Genomic DNA, 27,080 nt, shown 5'->3' with positions numbered 1-27,080 from the left:
TCTCAATGCTTCTAATACCAAACCTCAGATCCTTCCAATAACATGAGATGTGATGTCCAAATCCTTCCCCTTCCAAACCTTAGACCCTCCCTTTAGCATGAGATGTGATATCCAACTCCTTCCCATTCCAATCCTGAGACCCTTCTGATGGCATGAGATGTCATATCTCAATGCCTCTAATACCAAACCTGAGATCCTACCTCTAACATGAGATGTGATATCAAACTCCTTCCCATTCCAAACCTGAGACCCTTCCGATAGCATGAGATGTGATATCTCAATGCTTATACCAAACCTGAGACCCTTCCTATAGCATGAGATGTGATATCCAACTTCTTCCCATTCCAATCCTGAGACCCTTCCTATAGCATGAGATGTGATATCTCAATGCTTATACCAAACCTGAGACCCTTCCTATAGCATAAGATGTGATATCCAAATCCTTCCCATTCCAATCCTGAGACCCTTCCTATAGCATGAGATGTGATATCTCAATGCTTATACCAAACCTGAGACCCTTCCTATAGCATGAGATGTGATATCCAACTCCTTCCCATTCCAATCCTGAGACCCTTCCTATAGCATGAGATGTGATGTCTCAATGCTTCTAATACCAAACCTGAGATCCTTCCTATAACATGAGATGTGATATCCAACTCCTTCCCATTCCAATCCTGAGACCCTTCCTATAGCATGAGATGTGATATCCAACTTCTTCCCATTCCAATCCTGAGACCCTTCCTATAGCATGAGATGTGATATCTCAATGCTTATACCAAACCTGAGATCCTTCCTCTAACATGAAATGTGATATCCAACTCCTTCCCCTTCCAAACCTGAGAGCCTTCCTATAGCATGAGATATGATATCCAAGTCCTTCCCATTCCAATCCTGAGACCCTTCCTATAACATGAAATGTGATATCCAACTCCTTCCCATTCTAACATGAGACCCTTCCTATAGCATGAGATGGGATATCCAACTCCTTCCAAATCCAATACTGATACCCTTCCGATAGCATGAGATGTGATATCCCAATGCTTCTACCAAACCTGAGACCCATACTATGGCATGAGATGTGATATCAAACTCCTTCCCATTCCAATCCTGAGACGCTCCCTATAGCTTGAGATGTGATATCCAACTCCTTCCCATTCCAATTCTGAGAACCTTCTTATACCATGAGACTTGATATCTCAATGCTTCTAATACCAAACCTGAGACCCGTCCTATAACATGAGATGTGATATCCAAATCCTTCCCCTTCCAAACCTTAGACCCTTCCTTTATCATGAGATGTGATATCCAACTCCTTCCCATTCCAATCCTGAGACCCTTCCGATATCATGAGATTTGTTATCTCAATGCTTCTAATATCAAACTTGAGACCCTCCCTATAGCATGAGATGTGACATCCAAGTCCTTCCCATTCCAATCCTGAGACCCTTCCTATAGCATGAGATGTGATATCTCAATGCTTCTAATACCAAACCTGATACCCTTCCTATAACATGAGATGGGATATCCAACTCCTTCCCATTCCAATCCTGAGACCCTTCCGATAGCAAAGATGTGATATCTCAGTGCTTATACCAAACCTGAGACCCTTCCTAAGGCCTGAGATGTCATATACAACTCCTTCCCATTCCAATCCTGAGACCCTTCCTATAGCATGAGATGTGATATCTCAATGCTTATACCAAATCTGAGACCCTTCCTATAGCATGAGATGTGATATCCAACACCTTGCCATTCCAATCCTGAGACCCTTCCTATAGCATGAGAAGTGATATCTCCATGCTTATACCAAACCTGAGACCCTTCCTATAGCATGAAATGTGATATCCAAATCCTTCCCATTCCAATCCTGAGACCCTTCCTATAGCATGAGATGTGATATCTCAATGCTTATACCAAACCTGAGAGCCTACCTATAGCATGGGATGTGATATCCAAGTCCATCCCATTCCAATCCTTAGACCCTTCCTACAGCATGTGATGTGATATCTCAATGATTCTAATACCAAACCAGAGACCTGTCCTTTAACATGAGATGGGATATCCAACTCCTTCCCATTCCAATCCTGAGCCACTCCTGATAGCAGAGATGTGATATCTCAATGCTTATACCAAACCTGAGACCCTTCCTATAACATGAGATGTGATATCCAACTCCTTCCCGTTCCAAACCTGAGACACTTCCTATAGCATATGTGATATCCAACTCCTTCCCATTCCAAACATGAGACCCTTCCTATAGCAAGAAGGTAATATCCAACTCCTACCCATTCCAATCCTGAGACCATTCCTATAGCATGAGATGTGATATATCAATGCTTCTAATACCAAACCTGAGATCCTTCCTATGACATGAGATGTGATATCCAAATCCTTCCCATTCCAATCCTGAGACCCTTCCTATAGCAAGAGATGTGATATCCAAATCCTTCCCATTCCAATCCTGAGACCCTTCCTATAACATGAGATGTGATATTCAACTCCTTCCCATTCCAACCTGAGACACTTCCTATAGCATGAGAAGGGATATCCAACTCCTTCCCAATCCAATCCTGAGAACCTTCCGATAGCAGAGATGTGATATCTCAATGCTTATACCAAACCTGAGAACCTTCCTATGGCATTAGATGTGATATCCAACTCCTTGCCATTCAAATCCTGAGACCCTTCCTATAGCATGAGATGTTATATCTCAATGCTTCTACCAAACCTGAGACCCTTCCTTTAGCATGAGATGTGATATCCAAATCCTTCACATTCCAATCCTGAGACCCTTCCTATAGCATGAGATGTGATATCTCAATGCTTCTAATACCAAACCTGAGATCCTTCCTATAACATGAGATGTGATATCCAATTCCTTCCCATTCCAAACCTGAGACCCTTCCTATTGGATGAGATGTGATATCCAACTCCTTCCCATTCCAACCCTGAGACCCTTCCTATACCATGAGATGTGATATCTCAATGCTTCTAATACCAAACCTGGGAACCGTCCTATAACATGAGATGTGATATCTCAATGTTTCTAATAAAAAAACCTGAGGCCCTTCCTATAACATGAGATGTGATATCCAATTCCTTCCCATTCCAAACCTGAGACCCTTCCTATTGGATGAGATGTGATATCCAAATCCTTCCCCTTCCAAACCTGAGACCCTTCCTTTAGCATGAGATGTGATATCCAAATACTTCCCATTCCAATCCTAAAACACTTCCTATAGCATGAGATGTGATATCTCAATGTTTCTAATAAAAAACCTGAGACCCTTCCTATAGCAAGAGATGTGATATCCAAATCCTTCCCATTCCAATCCTGAGACCCTTCCTGTATATAACATGAGATGTGATATCCAACTCCTTCCCATTCCAACCTGAGACCCTTCCTATAGCATGAGATGTGATATCCAACTCCTTACCATTAAAATCCTGAGACCCTCCCTATAACAAGAGATGTCATATCCAACTCCTTCCCATTCCAAACCTGAGACTCTTCCTATAACATGAGATGTGATATCCAACTCCTTCCCATTCCAAACCTGAGACCCTTCCGATAGCATGAGATGTGATATCTCAATGCTTCAAAAACCAAACATGAGAACCATCCTATAACAAGAGATGGGAAATCCTAATCCTTCCCTTCCCAAACCTGAGACTCTTCCTATAGCATGAGATGTGATATCTCAATGCTTCTACCAAACCTGAAACCCTTCCTATAGCATGAGATGTGATATCCAACTCCTTCCCATTCCAATCCTGAGACGCATCCTATAGCATGAGATGTGATATCACAATGCTTCTAATACCAAACCTGAGACCCGTCCTATAACATGAGATGTGATATCCAAATCCTTCCCCTTCCAAACCTGAGACCCTTCCTTTAGCATGAGATGTGATATCCAGCTCCTCCCATTCCAATCCTGAGACCCTTCCGATAGCAGAGATGTGATATTTCAATGCTTATACCAAACCTGAGACCCTTCCCATAGCATGAGATGTGATATCCAACTCCTTCCCATTCCAATCCTGAGACCCTTCCTATAGCATGAGATGTGATATCTCAATGCTTCTAATACCAAACCTGAGATCCTTCCTATAACATGAGATGTGATATCCAACTCCTTCCCATTCCAATCCCGAGACCCTTCCTATAGCATGAGATGTGATATCTCAATGCTTCTAATACCAAACCTAAGGTCCTTCCTATAACATGAGATGTGATATCCAAATCCTTCCCATTCCAAACCTGAGACCCTCCCTTTAGCATGAGATGTGATATCCAACTCCTTCCCATTCCAATCCTGATACCCTTCTGATAGCATGAGATGTGATATCTCAATGCCTCTAATACCAAACCTGAGATCCTACCTCTAACATGAAATGTGATATCCAACTCCTTCCTTTTCCAAACCTGAGACCCTTCCTACAGCATGAGATGTGATATCCAAGTCCTTCCCATTCCAATCCTGAGACCCTTCCTATAACATGAGATGTGATATCCAACTCCTTCTATTCCAACCTGAGACCCTTCCTATAGCATGAGATGGGATATCCAACTCCTTCCAAATCCAATCCTGATACCCTTCCGATAGCATGAGATGTGATATCCCAATGCTTCTACAAAACCTGAGACCCATACCGTGGCATGAGATGTGATATCAAACTCCCGTCCTATACCATGAGACTTGATATCTCAATGCTTCTAATACCAAACCTGAGACCGTCCAATAACATGAGATGTGATATCCAAATCCTTCCCATTCCAATCCTGAGACCCTTCCGATAGCAGAGATGTGATATCTCAATGCTTATACCAAACCTAAGACCCTTCCGATAGCATGAGATGTGATATCTCAATGCTTCTAATACCAAACCTGAGATCCTTCCAATAACATGAGATATGATGTCCAAATCCCTCCCCTTCCAAACCTTAGACCATCCCTTTAGCATGAGATTTGATATCCAACTCCTTCCCATTCCAATCCTGAGACCCTTCTGATGGCATGAGATGTGATATCTCAATGCCTCTAAAACCAAACCTGAGATCCTACCTCTAACATGAAATGTGATATCCAAATCCTTCCCCTTCCAACCCTGAGAGCCTTCCTATAGAATGAGATGTGATATCCAAGTCCTTCCCATTCCAATCCTGAGACCCTTCCTATAACATGAGATGTGATATCCAACTCCTTCCCATTCCAATCATGAGACCCTCCCTATAGCTTGAGATGTGATATCCAACTCCTTCTCATTCCAATTCCGAGACCCGTCCTATACCATGAGACTTGATATCTCAATGCTTCAAATACCAAACCTGAGACCGGTCCTATAACATGAGATGTGATACCCAAATCCGTCCCCTTCCAATCCTGAGACCATTCCTATAGCATGAGGTGTGATATATCAATGCTTCTAATACCAAACCTGAGATCCTTCCTATGACATGAGATGTGATATCCAAATCCTTCCCATTCCAATCCTGAGACCCTTCCTATAGCAAGAGTTGTGATATCCAAATCCTTCCCATTCCAAGTCTGAGACCCTTCCTATAACATGAGATGTGATATTCAACTCCTTCCCATTCCAACCTGAGACACTTCCTATAGCATGAGAAGGGATATCCAACTCCTTCCCAATCCAATCCTGAGAACCTTCCGATAGCAGAGATGTGATATCTCAATGCTTATACCAAACCTGTGTCCCTTCCTATGGCATGAGATGTGATATCCAACTCCTTGCCATTCAAATCCTGAGACCCTTCCTATAGCATGAGATGTGATATCTCAATGCTTCTACCAAACCTGAGACCCTTCCTTTAGCATGAGATGTGATATCCAAATCCTTCACATTCCAATCCTGAGACCCTTCCTTTAGCATGAGATGTGATATCCAAATACTTCCCATTCCAATCCTAAAACACTTCCTATAGCATGAGATGTGATATCTCAATGTTTCTAATAAAAAACCTGAGACCCTTCCTATAGCAAGAGATGTGATATCCAAATCCTTCCCATTCCAATCCTGAGACCCTTCCTGTATATAACATGAGATGTGATATCCAACTCCTTCCCATTCCAACCTGAGACCCTTCCTATAGCATGAGATGTGATATCCAACTCCTTACCATTCAAATCCTGAGACCCTCCCTATAACAAGAGATGTCATATCCAACTCCTTCCCATTCCAAACCTGAGACCCTTCCTATAACATGAGATGTGATATCCAACTCCTTCCCATTCCAAACCTGAGACCCTTCCGATAGCATGAGATGTGATATCTCAATGCTTCAAAAACCAAACATGAGAACCATCCTATAACAAGAGATGTGAAATCCAAATCCTTCCCTTCCCAAACCTGAGACTCTTCCTATAGCATGAGATGTGATATCTCAATGCTTCTACCAAACCTGAAACCCTTCCTATAGCATGAGATGTGATATCCAACTCCTTCCCATTCCAATCCTGAGACGCATCCTATAGCATGAGATGTGATATCACAATGCTTCTAATACCAAACCTGAGACCCGTCCTATAACATGAGATGTGATATCCAAATCCTTCCCCTTCCAAACCTGAGACCCTTCCTTTAGCATGAGATGTGATATCCAGCTCCTCCCATTCCAATCCTGAGACCCTTCCGATAGCAGAGATGTGATATTTCAATGCTTATACCAAACCTGAGACCCTTCCCATAGCATGAGATGTGATATCCAACTCCTTCCCATTCCAATCCTGAGACCCTTCCTATAGCATGAGATGTGATATCTCAATGCTTCTAATACCAAACCTGAGATCCTTCCTATAACATGAGATGTGATATCCAACTCCTTCCCATTCCAATCCCGAGACCCTTCCTATAGCATGAGATGTGCTATCTCAATGCTTCTAATACCAAACCTAAGGTCCTTCCTATAACATGAGATGTGATATCCAAATCCTTCCCATTCCAAACCTGAGACCCTCCCTTTAGCATGAGATGTGATATCCAACTCCTTCCCATTCCAATCCTGATACCCTTCTGATAGCATGAGATGTGATATCTCAATGCCTCTAATACCAAACCTGAGATCCTACCTCTAACATGAAATGTGATATCCAACTCCTTCCTTTTCCAAACCTGAGACCCTTCCTACAGCATGAGTTGTGATATCCAAGTCCTTCCCATTCCAATCCTGAGACCCTTCCTATAACATGAGATGTGATATCCAACTCCTTCTATTCCAACCTGAGACCCTTCCTATAGCATGAGATGGGATATCCAACTCCTTCCAAATCCAATCCTGATACCCTTCCGATAGCATGAGATGTGATATCCCAATGCTTCTACAAAACCTGAGACCCATACCCTGGCATGAGATGTGATATCAAACTCCCGTCCTATACCATGAGACTTGATATCTCAATGCTTCTAATATCAAACCTGAGACCGGTCCAATAACATGAGATGTGATATCCAAATCCTTCCCATTCCAATCCTGAGACCCTTCCGATAGCAGAGATGTGATATCTCAATGCTTATACCAAACCTAAGACCCTTCCGATAGCATGAGATGTGATATCTCAATGCTTCTAATACCAAACCTGAGATCCTTCCAATAACATGAGATATGATGTCCAAATCCCTCCCCTTCCAAACCTTAGACCATCCCTTTAGCATGAGATTTGATATCCAACTCCTTCCCATTCCAATCCTGAGACCCTTCTGATGGCATGAGATGTGATATCTCAATGCCTCTAAAACCAAACCTGAGATCCTACCTCTAACATGAAATGTGATATCCAACTCCTTCCCCTTCCAACCCGAGAGCCTTCCTATAGAATGAGATGTGATATCCAAGTCCTTCCCATTCCAATCCTGAGACCCTTCCTATAACATGAGATGTGATATCCAACTCCTTCCCATTCCAATCATGAGACCCTCCCTATAGCTTGAGATGTGATATCCAACTCCTTCTCATTCCAATTCTGAGACCCGTCCTATACCATGAGACTTGATATCTCAATGCTTCAAATACCAAACCTGAGACCGGTCCTATAACATGAGATGTGATACCCAAATCCGTCCCCTTCCAAACCTTAGACCCTTCCTATAGCATGAGATGTGATATCCAACTCCTTCCCATTTCAACCCTGAGACCCTTCAGATAGCAGAGATGTGATATCAAACTCCCGTCCTATACCATGAGACTTGATATCTCATTGCTTCTAATACCAAACCTGAGACCCTTCCTATAACGAGATGGGATATCCAACTCCTTCCCATTCCAACCCTGAGACCCTTCAGATAGCAGAGATGTGATATCCAACTCCTTCCCATTCCAAACCTGAGACCCTTCCGATAGCATGAGATGTGATAGCTCAATGCTTCTAATATCAAACCGAGACCCTCCCTATAGTATGAGATGTGAATTCTAAGTCCTTCCCATTCGTATCCTGAGACCCTTCCGATAGCAAAGATGTGATATCTCAGTGCTTATACCAAACCTGAGACCCTTCCTAAGGCCTGAGATGTCATATACAACTCCTTCCCATTCCAATCCTGAGACCCTTCCTATAGCATGAGATGTGATATCTCAATGCTTATACCAAATCTGAGACCCTTCCTATAGCATGAGATGTGATATCCAACACCTTGCCATTCCAATCCTGAGACCCTTCCTATAGCATGAGAAGTGATATCTCCATGCTTATACCAAACCTGAGACCCTTCCTATAGCATGAGATGTGATATCCAAATCCTTCCCATTCCAATCCTGAGACCCTTCCTATAGCATGAGATGTGATATCTCAATGCTTATACCAAACCTGAGAGCCTACCTATAGCATGGGATGTGATATCCAAGTCCATCCCATTCCAATCCTTAGACCTTTCCTACAGCATGTGATGTGATATCTCAATGATTCTAATACCAAACCAGAGACCTGTCCTTTAACATGAGATGGGATATCCAACTCCTTCCCATTCCAATCCTGAGCCACTCCTGATAGCAGAGATGTGATATCTCAATGCTTATACCAAACCTGAGACCCTTCCTATAACATGAGATGTGATATCCAACTCCTTCCCGTTCCAAACCTGAGACACTTCCTATAGCATATGTGATATCCAACTCCTTCCCATTCCAAACATGAGACCCTTCCTATAGCAAGAATGTAATATCCAACTCCTACCCATTCCAATCCTGAGACCATTCCTATAGCATGAGATGTGATATATCACTGCTTCTAATACCAAACCTGAGATCCTTCCTATGACATGAGATGTGATATCCAAATCCTTCCCATTCCAATCCTGAGACCCTTCCTATAGCAAGAGATGTGATATCCAAATCCTTCCCATTCCAATCCTGAGACCCTTCCTATAACATGAGATGTGATATTCAACTCCTTCCCATTCCAACCTGAGACACTTCCTATAGCATGAGAAGGGATATCCAACTCCTTCCCAATCCAATCCTGAGAACCTTCCGATAGCAGAGATGTGATATCTCAATGCTTATACCAAACCTGAGACCCTTCCTATGGCATGAGATGTGATATCCAACTCCTTGCCATTCAAATCCTGAGACCCTTCCTATAGCATGAGATGTGATATCTCAATGCTTCTACCAAACCTGAGACCCTTCCTTTAGCATGAGATGTGATATCCAAATCCTTCACATTCCAATCCTGAGACCCTTCCTATAGCATGAGATGTGATATCTCAATGCTTCTAATACCAAACCTGAGATCCTTCCTATAACATGAGATGTGATATCCAATTCCTTCCCATTCCAAACCTGAGACCCTTCCTATTGGATGAGATGTGATATCCAACTCCTTCCCATTCCAACCCTGAGACCCTTCCTATACCATGAGATGTGATATCTCAATGCTTCTAATACCAAACCTGGGAACCGTCCTATAACATGAGATGTGATATCTCAATGTTTCTAATAAAAAAACCTGAGGCCCTTCCTATAACATGAGATGTGATATCCAATTCCTTCCCATTCCAAACCTGAGACCCTTCCTATTGGATGAGATGTGATATCCAAATCCTTCCCCTTCCAAACCTGAGACCCTTCCTTTAGCATGAGATGTGATATCCAAATACTTCCCATTCCAATCCTAAAACACTTCCTATAGCATGAGATGTGATATCTCAATGTTTCTAATAAAACACCTGAGACCCTTCCTATAGCAAGAGATGTGATATCCAAATCCTTCCCATTCCAATCCTGAGACCCTTCCTGTATATAACATGAGATGTGATATCCAACTCCTTCCCATTCCAACCTGAGACCCTTCCTATAGCATGAGATGTGATATCCAACTCCTTACCATTCAAATCCTGAGACCCTCCCTATAACAAGAGATGTCATATCCAACTCCTTCCCATTCCAAACCTGAGACCCTTCCTATAACATGAGATGTGATATCCAACTCCTTCCCATTCCAAACCTGAGACCCTTCCGATAGCATGAGATGTGATATCTCAATGCTTCAAAAACCAAACATGAGAACCATCCTATAACAAGAGATGTGAAATCCAAATCCTTCCCTTCCCAAACCTGAGACTCTTCCTATAGCATGAGATGTGATATCTCAATGCTTCTACCAAACCTGAAACCCTTCGTATAGCATGAGATGTGATATCCAACTCCTTCCCATTCCAATCCTGAGACGCATCCTATAGCATGAGATGTGATATCACAATGCTTCTAATACCAAACCTGAGACCCGTCCTATAACATGAGATGTGATATCCAAATCCTTCCCCTTCCAAACCTGAGACCCTTCCTTTAGCATGAGATGTGATATCCAGCTCCTCCCATTCCAATCCTGAGACCCTTCCGATAGCAGAGATGTGATATTTCAATGCTTATACCAAACCTGAGACCCTTCCCATAGCATGAGATGTGATATCCAACTCCTTCCCATTCCAATCCTGGGACCCTTCCTATAGCATGAGATGTGATATCTCAATGCTTCTAATACCAAACCTGAGATCCTTCCTATAACATGAGATGTGATATCCAACTCCTTCCCATTCCAATCCCGAGACCCTTCCTATAGCATGAGATGTGATATCTCAATGCTTCTAATACCAAACCTAAGGTCCTTCCTATAACATGAGATGTGATATCCAAATCCTTCCCATTCCAAACCTGAGACCCTCCCTTTAGCATGAGATGTGATATCCAACTCCTTCCCATTCCAATCCTGATACCCTTCTGATAGCATGAGATGTGATATCTCAATGCCTCTAATACCAAACCTGAGATCCTACCTCTAACATGAAATGTGATATCCAACTCCTTCCTTTTCCAAACCTGAGACCCTTCCTACAGCATGAGACGTGATATCCAAGTCCTTCCCATTCCAATCCTGAGACTCTTCCTATAACATGAGATGTGATATCCAACTCCTTCTATTCCAACCTGAGACCCTTCCTATAGCATGAGATGGGATATCCAACTCCTTCCAAATCCAATCCTGATACCCTTCCGATAGCATGAGATGTGATATCCCAATGCTTCTACAAAACCTGAGACCCATACCCTGGCATGAGATGTGATATCAAACTCCCGTCCTATACCATGAGACTTGATATCTCAATGCTTCTAATATCAAACCTGAGACCGGTCCAATAACATGAGATGTGATATCCAAATCCTTCCCATTCCAATCCTGAGACCCTTCCGATAGCAGAGATGTGATATCTCAATGCTTATACCAAACCTAAGACCCTTCCGATAGCATGAGATGTGATATCTCAATGCTTCTAATACCAAACCTGAGATCCTTCCAATAACATGAGATATGATGTCCAAATCCCTCCCCTTCCAAACCTTAGACCATCCCTTTAGCATGAGATTTGATATCCAACTCCTTCCCATTCCAATCCTGAGACCCTTCTGATGGCATGAGATGTGATATCTCAATGCCTCTAAAACCAAACCTGAGATCCTACCTCTAACATGAAATGTGATATCCAACTCCTTCCCCTTCCAACCCGAGAGCCTTCCTATAGAATGAGATGTGATATCCAAGTCCTTCCCATTCCAATCCTGAGACCCTTCCTATAACATGAGATGTGATATCCAACTCCTTCCCATTCCAATCATGAGACCCTCCCTATAGCTTGAGATGTGATATCCAACTCCTTCTCATTCCAATTCTGAGACCCGTCCTATACCATGAGACTTGATATCTCAATGCTTCAAATACCAAACCTGAGACCGGTCCTATAACATGAGATGTGATACCCAAATCCGTCCCCTTCCAAACCTTAGACCCTTCCTATAGCATGAGATGTGATATCCAACTCCTTCCCATTTCAACCGAGACCCTTCAGATAGCAGAGATGTGATATCAAACTCACGTCCTATACCATGAGACTTGATATCTCATTGCTTCTAATACCAAACCTGAGACCCTTCCTATAACGAGATGGGATATCCAACTCCTTCCCATTCCAACCCTGAGACCCTTCAGATAGCAGAGATGTGATATCCAACTCCTTCCCATTCCAAACCTGAGACCCTTCCGATAGCATGAGATGTGATAGCTCAATGCTTCTAATATCAAACCGAGACCCTCCCTATAGTATGAGATGTGAATTCTAAGTCCTTCCCATTCGTATCCTGAGACCCTTCCGATAGCATAGATGTGATATCTCAATGCTTATACCAAACCTGATGACCCTTCCTATGGCATTAGATGTGATATCCAACTCCTTCCCATTCCAATCCTGAGTTCCTTCCTATAGCATGAGATGTGATATCTCAATGCTTCTATCAAACCTGATACCCTTCCTTTAGCATGAGATGTGATATTCAACTCCTTCCCATTCCAATCCTGAGACCCTTCCTATAACATGAGAAGTGATATCCAACTCCTTCCCATTCCAATCCTGAGACTCCTCCTATAGCATGAGATGTGATATCTCAATGCTTCTAATACCAGACCTGGGACCGGTCCTATAACATGAGATATGATATCCAAATCCTTCCCCTTCCAAACCTGAGACCCTTCCTATAGCAAGAGATGTGATATCCAATTCCTTCCCATTCCAATCCTGAGACCCTTCCTATAACGAGATGTGATATCCAACTCCTTCCCATTCCAACCTGAGACCCTTCCTGTAGCATGAGAAGGGAGATCCAACTCCTTCCCATTCCAATCCTGAGACCCTTCCTATACCATGAGATGTGATATCTCAATGCTTCTAATACCAAACCTGGGACCCGTCCTATAACATGAGATACGTCCTATAACATGAGATATGATATCCAAATCCTTCCCCTTCCAAACCTGAGACCCTTCCTTTAGCATGAGATGTGATATCCAAATCCTTCCCATTCCAATACTGAAACCCTTCCTATAGCATGAGATGTCATATCTCACTGTTTCTAATAGAAAACCTGAGACCCTTCCTATAGCAAGAGTTGTGATATCCAAATCCTTCCCATTTCAATCTTGAGACCCTTCCTATAACATGAGATGTGATATCCAACTCCTACCCATTCCAACCTGAGACCCTTCCTATAGCATGAGAAGGGATATCCAATTCCTTCCCAATCCAATCCTTAGACCCTTCCGATAGCAGAGATGTGATATCTCAATGCTTATACCAAACCTGAGACCCTTCCTTTAGCATGAGATGTGATATCCAAATCCTTCACATTCCAATCCTGAGACCCTTCCTATAGCATGAGATGTGATATCTCAATGCTTCTAATACAAAACCTGAGATCCTTCCTATAACATGAGATGTGATATCCAAGTCCTTCCCATTCCAATCCTGAGACCCTTCCTATAACATGAGATGTGATATCCAACTCCTTCTATTCCAACCTGAGACCCTTCCTATAGCATGAGATGGGATATCCAACTCCTTCCAAATCCAATCCTGATACCCTTCCGATAGCATGAGATGTGATATCCTAATGCTTCTACAAAACCTGAGACCCATACCATGGCATGAGATGTGATATCAAACTCCCGTCCTATACCATGAGACTTGATATCTCAATGCTTCTAATACCAAACCTGAGACCGGTCCAATAACATGAGATGTGATATCCAAATCCTTCCCCTTCCAAACCTTAGACCCTTCCTTTATCATGAGAAGTGATATCCAAGTCCTTCCCATTACATTCCTGAGACCCTTGCTATAGCATGAGATGTGATATCTCAATGCTTCTAATACCAAACCTGAGACCCTTCCTATAACATGAGATGTGATATCCAAATCCTTCCCATTCCAATCCTGAGACCCTTCCGATAGCAGAGATGTGATATCTCAATGCTTATACCAAACCTGAGACCCTTCCGATAGCATGAGATGTGATATCTCAATGCTTCTAATACCAAACCTCAGATCCTTCCAATAACATGAGATGTGATGTCCAAATCCTTCCCCTTCCAAACCTTAGACCCTCCCTTTAGCATGAGATGTGATATCCAACTCCTTCCCATTCCAATCCTGAGACCCTTCTGATGGCATGAGATGTCATATCTCAATGCCTCTAAATCCAAACCTGAGATCCTACCTCTAACATGAGATGTGATATCAAACTCCTTCCCATTCCAAACCTGAGACCCTTCCGATAGCATGAGATGTGATATTTCAATGCTTCTAAAACCAAACATGAGATCCATCCTACAACATGAGATGTGAAATCCAAATCATTCCCTTTCCAAACCTGAGGCCCTTCCTATAGCTTGAGATGTGATATCAAACTCCTTCCCATTCAATGTGATATCCAACTCCTTCCCATTCCAATCCTGGGACCCTTCCTATACCATGAGATGTGATATTTCAATGCTTCTAATACCAAACCTGAGACCCGTCCTAAAACATGAGATGTGAGATCCAAATCCTTCCCCTTCCAGACCTGAGACCTTTCCTTTAGCATGAGATGTGATATCCAACTCCTTCCCATTCCAAACCTGAGACCCTTCCCATAGCATGAGATGTGATGTCTCAATGCTTCTAAAATCAAACATGAGAACCATCCTATAACATGATATGTGAAATCCAAATCCTTCCCTTTCCAAACCTGAGACCCTTCCTATAGCTTGAGATGAAATATCAAACTCCTTCCCATTCCAATCCTGAGATAGCTTGAGATGTGAGATCCAAATCCTTCCCCTTCCAAACCTGAGACCCTTCCTATAGCTTGATATGTGATATCAAACTCCTTCCCATTACAATCCTGAGATAGCTTGAGATGTGATATCCAACTCCATCCCATTCCAATCCTGAGACCCTTCCGATAGCATGAGATGTGATAGCTCAATGCTTATAATATCAAAACTGAGACCCTCCCTATAGTATGAGATGTGAAATCTAAGTCCTTCACATTCCTATCCTGAGACCCTTCCGATAGCAGAGATGTGATATCTCAATGCTTATACCGAACCTGATGACCCTTCCTTTAGCATGAGATGTGATATTCAACTCCTTCCCATTCCAATCCTGAGACCCTTCCTATAACATGAGACGTGATATCCAACTCCTTCCCATTCCAAACCTGAGACCTTTCCTTTAGCATATGTGATATCCAACTACTTCCCATTCCAATCCTGAGACCCTTCCGATAGCATGAGATGTGATATCCAACTCCTTCCAATTCCAATACTGAGACCCTTCCAATAGCATATGTGATATCTCAATGCTTCTAATATCAAAATTGAGACCCTCCCTATAACATGAGATGTGATATCCAACTCCTTCCCATTCCAATACTGAGACCCTTCCAATAGCATATGTGATATCTCAATGCTTCTAATATCAAAACTGAGACCCTCCCTATAACATGAGATGTGATATCCAACTCCTTCCCATTCCAATCGAGACCCTTCCTATAACATGAGATGTGATATCTCTATGCTTCTAATACCAAACCTGAAGCCCTTCCCGTAGTATATGTGAAATCCAACTCCTTCCCATTCCAAACTTGTGACCCTTCCTGTAGCATGAAATGTGATTTTTCACCCCTTCCAATACCATACCCGAGACCATTCCCACAGCCTGAGATTTGAAATCTCATTTCTTCCAATACCAAACCCGAGACCGTTCCGATAGGAGGTGATTTGATATCTCAGTGCTTCTAATACCAAACCTGAGACCCTCCCTATAACAAGAGATATCATATCCAACTCCTTCCCATTCCAATCCTGAGACTCTTCCCATAGCATGACATGTGATATCGAACTTCCCATTCAAATCCTGAGATTCAGACCTCCCCGTCTAACCTCACCACTCCTAGCTCCCGGATTGATAATGCACTCCTGCTGTGTCTTCTCTCCCTTCTTCTGCTTCCTTTTCTCTCTCCTTCCTCATGTGCCCTAGGTCAGGCTCCTTCTACACCTCCGCAAGGATTACTGATTATACCCCTCCCCACTCTCAACTCTCACTCAGTTAACACTCATCTGACATCTGCCATTTCCTGGAAGAACCTGACCTTGATGTCCTTGGTCTAACCGAGACATGGATGACGGCCAGCGCTGTCTCGAGCTCTGACACTTTCCTCCCTGATGACAAGTTCCTCTCCATGCCCAGATCCAACCTTTCTTGAGGGGGAGTATCCTTGATTCCTGTAGTAAATTGCTTTCCTTTGCAGGCCGACTCCTCTCACGAATGCCTTGTCTGCATGCATTCTCTCTTTCCTGGCCATTCTCTCACCGTGGCTATTTGCCTACCCCCTTCCTCTCTCAGTGGATGGACTTCTCCATCCTAGCCTCCTACCACTCAACTCCGCCTACTTGGAGAATTCAAAATGAACCTGTATGCTTCCTGACCTGGACTTTTACGAGATCTGCAACTCTTCATGTCTCTGGCCCTACACACTGCAGGGAATACTCAGGATTTTCTGATCTCAGACATCCCCCTATGTAACCCTCTCAACAATCCTCTCCCGTGGTGATCAAGTTCTCATCTCCAAAGAAGGCTAACTACCAGCTGTTCCTCCTCAGTGGAGTTCTCCCTTTCTGTCCCTGCTCTCTGCACCGTTTCGCTTTGCAAACACTCGCTTCCCTGCTCTCTGGTTTAGACGCTTTTCCTTCTTCCTTTCTGTGCTTGTTCTCTGCATCGTTTCGCGTTGCAGAGAACAACTCGCTTCCCAGCTCTCTGGTTTAGACGTGTGTTCCCTGCTTTCTCTCCTCTTCCCGCTGCCTTCAAATCAACAAATGAGCTTCAAAAGATACACGGTGCTCAGAATGCTTTATAACACCCATTATTCAAGATATAGCTGTAACCCGCTAGACGTATTGAAAAGTGCTAAAAACTAGCAAAAATAGCTAGAAAATGTTCTTTCCTCGCGTTTTGGTAAATACGAATTCTGGTGGATTCCCATTTTGTACTCTGTTCGTGCATTTGTTCAGTCGAATCCTGATGTTTTTAACCACTCGTCACCCATACAAGGGGGGGATCAAAATCTACTGTTCACAGGCTGAATGTATACTGCTGAAATCGTCAATGCATTATCGGGTAAACCGACTGTTCTGGAAAGTGTATTTGCCATCTGTTATTCCAGTCAGCATGTTTTCATCGTCCCTTCTTGTTTCAAGGCTGCACTCCCGTGGTGATCACATTCTCCTCTCCAGAGCAGGCTAACTACCAGCTGCTCCTCCTCAGAGGCGTTCCACCTTCTGTCCCTGCTCCCTGCACCGTTTCGCGTTGCATGTACTCGCTTCCAAGCTCTCTGGTTTAGATGCGTGTTCCCTGCCTTCTCTCCTCTTCCTACAGCCTTCCAATGAGCTCCACAAGATAGTGTTCAGAATGCTTTATAACCCCATTATTCAACATATAGCTGTAACCCGCTAGACGTAGAAACGTGCTAAAAACTAGCAAAAATAGCTAGAAAATGTACTTCCCTCGCGTTTTTGTAAATGCGAATTCTGGTGGGTTCCCATGTTGTATGTACTGTGTCCGTGCGTTTGTGTCGAATCCTGAAGTTTTTAACCACTGTTCTCCCATACTAGGGAGGGGGGGGGGTCAACATCTACTGCTGTTCACAGGCTGAATGTATACGGCTGAAATCTTCAAGGCATTATCAGCTTTCCTGACTGTTTTGGAACGTGTATTTGCCATCTGTTAATGCAGTCGCCCTTTGTTCATCGTTCCTTCTAGTTTACAGGCTGCACTCCCCTAGTGATCACATTCTTCTCTCCTATGCAGGCTAACTACCAGCTGCTCCTCCTCATAGGTGTTCATCCTATCTGTCCCTGCGCTTCGTTTCGCGTTGCATGTACTCGCTTCCCAGCTCTCTGGTTGAGATGCGTGTTCCCTGCCTTCTCTCCTCTTGCTACAGCCTTCCAATTTGCTCCACAAGATACAGTGTTCAGAATGCTTTATAACACCCATTATTCAACATATAGCTGTAACCCGCTAGACGTATTGAAACGTGCTAAAAACTAGCAAAAACAGCTAGAAAATGAACTTCCCTCGCGTTTTGGTAAATGCAGGGTACACGCGTCTAAACCAGAGAGCAGGTAAGCGAGCATTTCAGCAGTATAAATTCAGCCTGTGAACAACACATTTTGACCCTCCCTTGTATGGGAGAAGAGTGGTTCAAAAGACCAGGATTCGACTGAACAAACGCACGAACAGAGTACAAAATGGGAATCCACCAGAATTCGCATTTACCAAAACGCGAGGAAAGTACATTTGCTAGCTGTTTCTGCTCGTTTTTAGCACGTTTCAATACGTCTAGCGGGTTACAGCTATATGTTGAATAATGGGTGTTATAAAGCATTCTGAACACTATATCTTGTGGAGCTCGTTGGAAGGCTGTAGGAAGAGGAGAGAAGGCAGGGAACACGCATCTAAACCAGAGAGCTGGGAAGCGAGTACATGCAACGCGAAACGGTGCAGGGAGCAGGGACAGAAAGGATGAACGCCTATGAGGAGGAGCAGCTGGTAGTCAGCCTGCTCTGGAGAGGAGAATGTGATCACCAGGGGAGTGCAGCCTGTAAAGTAGAAGGGACGATGAACACAGGACGACTGCATTAACAGATAGCAAATACACGTTCCAAAACAGTCAGGAAAGCTGATAATGCCTTGAAGATTTCAGCCGTATACATTCAGCCTGTGAACAGCAGTAGACGTTGACCCCCCCCCCCTTGTATGGGAGAACAGTGGTTAAAAACTTCAGGATTCGACAACAAACGCACGGACAGTACATACATGGGAACCCATCAGAATTAGCATTTACAAAAACGCGAGGAAAGTACATTTTCTAGCTGTTTTTGCTAGTTTACAGCACGTTTCAATACGTCTAGCGGGTTACGGCTATATGTTGAATAATGGGTGTTATAGAGCATTCTGAGCACTGTGTATCTTTTGGAGCTCATTTTTTGATTTGAAGGCAGCGGGAAGAGGAGAGAAGGCAGGGAACACGCGTCTAAACCAGAGAGCTGGGAAGCGAGTACTTGCAACGCGAAAAGGGCAGAATAGAAGAAGGCCTCTGAGAAGGAAAAGCGTCTAAACCAGAGAGCAGGGAAGCGAGTGTTTGCAACGCGAAACGGTGCAGGGAGCAGGGACAGAAAGGGAGAACTCCTCTGAGGAGGAACAGCTGGCAGCCTTCTTTGGAGATGAGAACTTGATCACCACGGGAGAGGATTGTTGAGAGGGTTACAGAGGGGGAGGTCTGAGATCAGAAAATCCTGAGTATTCCCTGCAGTGTGTAGGGCCAGCGACATGAAGAGTTGCAGATCTCGTAAAAGTCCAGGTCAGGAAGCATACAGGTTCATGTTGAATTCTCCAAGTAGGCGGAGTTGAGTGGTAGGAGGCTAGGATGGAGAAGTCCATCCACTGAGAGAGGAAGGGGGTAGGCAAATAGCCACGGTGAGAGAATGGCCAGGAGAGAATGCATGCAGACAAGGCATTCGTGACAGTAGTCGGCCTGCAAAGGAAATCAATTTACTACAGGAATCAAGGATAAGCATTGAGATATCACATCTCATGCTATAGGAAGGGTCTCAGGATTGGAATGGGAAGGACTTAGATATCACATATCATGCTATAGGGAGGGTCTCAGTTTGGTATTAGAAGCATTGAGATATCACATCTCAGGCTATAGGAAGGGTCTCAGGATTGGAATGGGAAGGAGTTGGATATAACATCTCATGCTATAGGAAGGGTCTCAGGATTGGAATGGGAAGGAGTTGTATATGACATCTCATGCCGTAGGGAGGGTCTCAGGTTTGGTATAAACATTGAGATATCACATCTCTGCTATCGAAAGGGTCTCAGGATTGGAATGGGAAGGAGTTGGATATCCCATCTCATGTTATAGGAAGAGTCTCAGGTTTGGTATTAGAAGCATTGAGATATCACATCTCATGCTATAGGAAGTGTCTCAGGATTGGAATGGGAAGGACTTGGGTATCACATCTCATGCTATAGGGAGGGTCTCAAGTTTGATATTAGAAGCATTGAGATATCACATCTCATGCTATAGGAAGGGTCTCAGGATTGGAATGGGAAGGAGTTGGATATCACATCTCATGCTATAGGAAGGGTCTCAGGTTTGGTATAAGCAGTGAGATATCACATCTCATGCTATAGGAAGTGTCTCAGGATTGGAATGGGAAGGAGTTGGATATCACATCTCATGTTATAGGAAGGATCTCAGGTTTGGTATAAGCATTGAGATATCACATCTCTGCTATCGGAAGGGTCTCAGGATTGGAATGGGAAAGAGTTGGATATTCCCATCTCATGTTATAGGAAGGGTCTCAGGTTTGGTATTAGAAGCATTGAGATATCACATCTCATGCTATAGGAAGGGTCTCAGGATTGGAATGGGAAGGACTTGGATATCACATCTCATGCTATAGGGAGGGTCTCAAGTTTGATATTAGAAGCATTGAGATATCACATTTCATATCGGAAGGGTCTCAAGATTGGAATGGGAAGGAGTTGGATATCACATCTCATGATAAAGGAAGGGTCTAAGGTTTGGAAGGGGAAGGATTTGGATATCACATCTCATGTTATAGGACGGGTCTCAGGTTTGGTATTAGAAGCATTGAGATATCAAGTCTCATGGTATAGGAAGGGTCTCAGAATTGGAATGGGAAGGAGTTGGATATCACATCTCAAGCTATAGGAAGGGTCTCAGGATTAGAATGGGAAGGAGTTTGATATCACATCTCATGCCATAGTATGGGTCTCAGGTTTGGTAGAAGCATTGGGATATCACATCTCATGCTATCAGAAGGGTATCGGGATTGGATTTGGAAGGAGTTGGATATCCCATCTCATGCTATAGGAAGGGTCTCAGGTTGGAATGGGAAGGAGTTGGATATCACATCTCATGTTATAGGAAGGGTCTCAGGATTGGAATGGGAAGGACTTGGATATCACATCTCATGCTATAGGAAGGCTCTCAGGTTTGCAAGGGGAAAGAGTTGGATATCACATTTCATGTTAGAGGTAGGATCTCAGGTTTGGTATTAGAAATATTGAGATATCACATCTCATGCTATCAGAAGGATCTCAGGTTTGGTATAGAAGCATTGAGATATCATATCTTATGCTATCAGAAGAGTCTCAGGATTGGAATGGGAAGGAGTTGGATATCACATCTCATGCTAAAGGGAGGGTCTCAGGTTTGGAAGATAAGGATTTGGATATCACATCTCATGTTATAGGAAGGATCTCAGGTTTGGTATTAGAAGTATTGAGATATCACATCATGCTATCGGAAGGATCTCAGGTTTGGTATAGAAGCATTGAGATATCATATCTTATGCTATCAGAAGGGTCTCAGGATTGGAATGGGAAGGAGTTGGATATCACATCTCATGCTAAAGGGAGGGTCTCAGGTTTGGAAGGCGAAGGATTTGGATATCACATCTCATGTTATCGGAAGGATCTCAGGTTTGGTATTAGAAGTATTGAGATATCAGATCTCATGCTAAAGGAAGGGTCTCAGGTTTGGAACGGGAAGGAGTTGGATATCACATCTCATGTTATAGGAAGGGTCTCAGTTTGGTATAAACATTGAGATATCACATCTCTGCTATCGGAAGTGTCTCAGGATTGGAATGGGAAGGAGTTGGATATCACATCTCATGTTATCGGAAGGATCTCAGGTTTGGTATTAGAAGTATTGAGATATCACATCTCATGCTAAAGGAAGGGTCTCAGGTTTGGAACGGGAAGGAGTTGGATATCACATCTCATGTTATAGGAAGGGTCTCAGGTTTGGTATAAACATTGAGATATCACATCTCAGGCTATAGGAAGGGTCTCAGGATTGGAATGGGAAGGAGTTGGATATCGCATCTCATGCTATAGGAACGGTCTCAGGATTGGAATGGAAGGAGTTGAATATCACATCTCATGTTATAGGAAGGATCTCAGGTTTGGTATTAGAAGCATTGAGACATCACATCTCATGCTATAGGAAGGGTCTCAGGATTGGAATGGGAAGGAGTTGGATATCACATCTCATGCTATAGGAAGGGTCTCAGGATTGGAATGGGAAGGAGTTGAATATGACATCTCATGCCGTAGGAAGGGTCTCAGGTTTGGTATAAACATTGAGATATCACATCTCTGCTATCAAAAGGGTCTCAGGATTGGAATGGGAAGGAGTTGGATATCCCATCTCATGTTATAGGAAGAGTCTCAGGTTTGGTATTAGAAGCATTGAGTTATCACATCTCATGCTATAGGAAGGGTCTCAGGATTGGAATGGGAAGGAGTTGGATATCCCATCTCATGTTAGAGGACGGGTCTCAGGTTTTTTATTAGAATCATTGAGATATCATATTGCATGCTGTAGGAAGGGTCTAAGGATTGGAATGGGAAGGACTTGGATATCACATCTCATGCTATAGATAGGCTCTCAGGTTTGGAAAGTGAAGGAGTTGGATATCACATTTCATGTTAGAGGAAGGATCTCAGGTTTGGTATTAGAGGCATTGAGATATCACATCTCAGGCTATAGGAAGGGTCTCAGGATTGGAATGGGAAGGAGTTGGATATCACATCTCATGCTATAGGAAGGGTCTCAGGTTTGGTATAAGCATTGAGATATCACATCTCATGCTATAGGAAGGGTCTCAGGATTGGAATGGAAGGAGTTGGATATCACATCTCATGTTATAGGAAGGATCTCAGGTTTGGTATTAGAAGCATTGAGACATCACATCTCATGCTATAGGAAGGGTCTCAGGATTGGAATGGGAAGGAGTTGGATATCACATCTCATGCTATAGGAAGGGTCTCAGGATTGGAATGGGAAGGAGTTGAATATGACATCTCATGCCGTAGGAAGGGTCTCAGCTTTGGTATAAACATTGAGATATCACATCTCTGCTATCAAAAGGGTCTCAGGATTGGAATGGGAAGGAGTTGGATATCCCATCTCATGTTATAGGAAGAGTCTCAGGTTTGGTATTAGAAGCATTGAGATATCACATCTCATGCTATAGGAAGGGTTTCAGGATTGGAATGGGAAGGACTTGGGTATCACATCTCATGCTATAGGGAGGGTCTCAAGTTTGATATTAGAAGCATTGAGATATCACATCTCATGCTATAGGAAGGGTCTCAGGATTGGAATGGGAAGGAGTTGGATATCACATCTCATGCTATAGGACGGGTCTCAGGTTTGGTATAAGCAGTGAGATATCACATCTCATGCTATAGGAAGTGTCTCAGGATTGGAATGCGAAGGAGTTGGATATCACATCTCATGTTATAGGAAGGATCTCAGGTTTGGTATAAGCATTGAGATATCACATCTCTGCTATCGGAAGGGTCTCAGGATTGGAATGGGAAGGAGTTGGATATTCCCATCTCATGTTATAGGAAGGGTCTCAGGTTTGGTATTAGAAGCATTGAGATATCACATCTCATGCTATAGGAAGGGTCTCAGGATTGGAATGGGAAGGACTTGGATATCACATCTCATGCTATAGGGAGGGTCTCAAGTTTGATATTAGAAGCATTGAGATATCACATTTCATGATATCGGAAGGGTCTCAAGATTGGAATGGGAAGGAGTTGGATATCACATCTCATGATAAAGGAAGGGTCTAAGGTTTGGAAGGGGAAGGATTTGGATATCACATCTCATGTTATAGGACGGGTCTCAGGTTTGGTATTAGAAGCATTGAGATATCAAGTCTCATGGTATAGGAAGGGTCTCAGAATTGGAATGGGAAGGAGTTGGATATCACATCTCAAGCTATAGGAAGGGTCTCAGGATTAGAATGGGAAGGAGTTTTATATCATATCTCATGCCATAGTATGGGTCTCAGGTTTGGTAGAAGCATTGGGATATCACATCTCATGCTATCGGAAGGGTATCGGGATTGGATTTGGAAGGAGTTGGATATCCCATCTCATGCTATAGGAAGGGTCTCAGGTTGGAATGGGGAGGAGTTGGATATCACATCTCATGTTATAGGAAGGGTCTCAGGATTGGAATGGGAAGGACTTGGATATCACATCTCATGCTACAGGAAGGCTCTCAGGTTTGCAAGGGGAAAGAGTTGGATATCACATTTCATGTTAGAGGTAGGATCTCAGGTTTGGTATTAGAAGTATTGAGATATCACATCTCATGCTATCAGAAGGATCTCAGGTTTGGTATAGAAGCATTGAGATATCATATCTTATGCTATCAGAAGAGTCTCAGGATTGGAATGGGAAGGAGTTGGATATCACATCTCATGCTAAAGGGAGGGTCTCAGGTTTGGAAGATAAGGATTTGGATATCACATCTCATGTTATGGGAAGGATCTCAGGTTTGGTATTAGAAGTATTGAGATATCACATCTCATGCTATCGGAAGGATCTTAGGTTTGGTATAGAAGCATTGAGATATCATATCTTATGCTATCAGAAGGGTCTCAGGATTGGAATGGGAAGGAGTTGGATATCACATCTCATGCTAAAGGGAGGGTCTCAGGTTTGGAAGGCGAAGGATTTGGATATCACATCTCATGTTATAGGATGGATCTCAGGTTTGGTATTAGAAGTATTGAGATATCACATCTCATGTTATCGGAAGGATCTCAGGTTTGGTATTAGAAGTATTGAGATATCACATCTCATGCTATAGGAAGGGTCTCAGGATTGGAATGGGAAGGAGTTGGATATCACATCTCATGCTAAAGGAAGGGTCTCAGGTTTGGTAGAAGCATTGAGATATCACATCTCATGCTATAGGAAGGGTCTCAGGATTGGAATGGGAAGGACTTAGATATCACATATCATGCTATAGGGAGGGTCTCAGTTTTGATATTAGAAGCATTGAGATATCACATCTCATGCTATCGGAAGTGTCTCAGGATTGGAATGGGAAGGAGCTGGATATCACATCTCATGCTAAAGGAAGGGTCTCAGGTTTGGAACGTGAAGGAGTTGGATATCACATCTCATGCTATAGGAAGGGTCTCAGGTTTGGTATAAGCATTGAGATATCACATCTCATGCTATAGGAAGGGTCTCAGTATTGGAATAGAAGGAGTTGGATATCACATCTCATGTTATAGGAACGATCTCAGGTTTGGTATTAGAAGCATTGAGACATCACATCTCATGCTATAGGAAGGGTCTCAGGATTGGAATGGGAAGGAGTTGGATATCACATCTCATGCTATAGGAAGGGTCTCAGGATTGGAATGGGAAGGAGTTGAATATGAAATCTCATGCCGTAGGAAGGGTCTCAGGTTTGGTATAAACATTGAGATATCACATCTCTGCTATCAAAAGGGTCTCAGGATTGGAATGGGAAGGAGTTGGATATCCCATCTCATGTTATAGGAAGAGTCTCAGGTTTGGTATTAGAAGCATTGAGATATCACATCTCATGCTATAGGAAGTGTCTCAGGATTGGAATGGGAAGGACTTGGATATCACATCTCATGCTATAGGTAGGGTCATAGAAGCATTGAGATATCACATCTCATGCTATAGGAAGGGTCTCAGGATTGGAATGGGAAGGAGTTGGATATCACATCTCATGCTATGGGAAGGGTCTCAGGTTTGGTATAAGCAGTGAGATATCACATCTCATGCTATAGGAAGGGTCTCAGGATTGGAATGGGAAGGAGTTGGATATCACATCTCATGCTATAGGACGGGTCTCAGGTTTGGTATAAGCAGTGAGATATCACATCTCATGCTATAGGAAGTGTCTCAGGATTGGAATGGGAAGGAGTTGGATATCACATCTCATGTTATAGAAGGATCTCAGGTTTGGTATAAGCATTGAGATATCACATCTCTGCTATCGGAAGGGTCTCAGGATTGGAATGGGAAGGAGTTGGATATTCCCATCTCATGTTATAGGAAGGGTCTCAGGTTTGGTATTAGAAGCATTGAGATATCACATCTCATGCTATAGGAAGGGTCTCAGGATTGGAATGGGAAGGACTTGGATATCACATCTCATGCTATAGGGAGGGTCTCAAGTTTGATATTAGAAGCATTGAGATATCACATTTCATGATATCGGAAGGGTCTCAAGATTGGAATGGGAAGGAGTTGGATATTCCCATCTCATGTTATAGGAAGGGTCTCAGGTTTGGTATTAGAAGCATTGAGATATCACATCTCATGCTATAGGAAGGGTCTCAGGATTGGAATGGGAAGGACTTGGATATCACATCCCATGCTATAGGTAGGCTCTCAGGTTTGGTATAAGCATTGAGATATCACATCTCATGCTATAGGAAGGGTCTCAGGATTGGAATGGGAAGGATTTGGATATCACATCTCATGCTATAGGAAGGGTCTCAGGTTTGGTATAAGCATGGAGATATCACTTCTCATGCTATAGGAAGGGTCTCAGGATTGGAATGGCAAGGTGTTGGATATCACACCTCATGCTATAGGAAGGGTCTCAGATTTGGTATAAGCATTGAGATATCACATCTCATGCTATAGGAAGTGTCTCAGGATTGGAATGGGAAGGAGTTGGATATCACATCTCATGTTATAGGAAGGATCTCAGGTTTGGTATAAGCATTGAGATATCACATCTCTGCTATCGGAAGGGTCTCAGGATTGGAATGGGAAGGAGTTGGATATTCCCATCTCAT

The sequence above is a fragment of the Ambystoma mexicanum genome, chromosome 7p, assembly GCF_040938575.1.
Source record: "Ambystoma mexicanum isolate Mex_15411 chromosome 7p, UKY_AmexF1_1, whole genome shotgun sequence".
NCBI classification, from domain to species: Eukaryota; Metazoa; Chordata; class Amphibia; order Caudata; family Ambystomatidae; genus Ambystoma; species Ambystoma mexicanum.
This window is presented reverse-complemented; position numbering follows the sequence as displayed.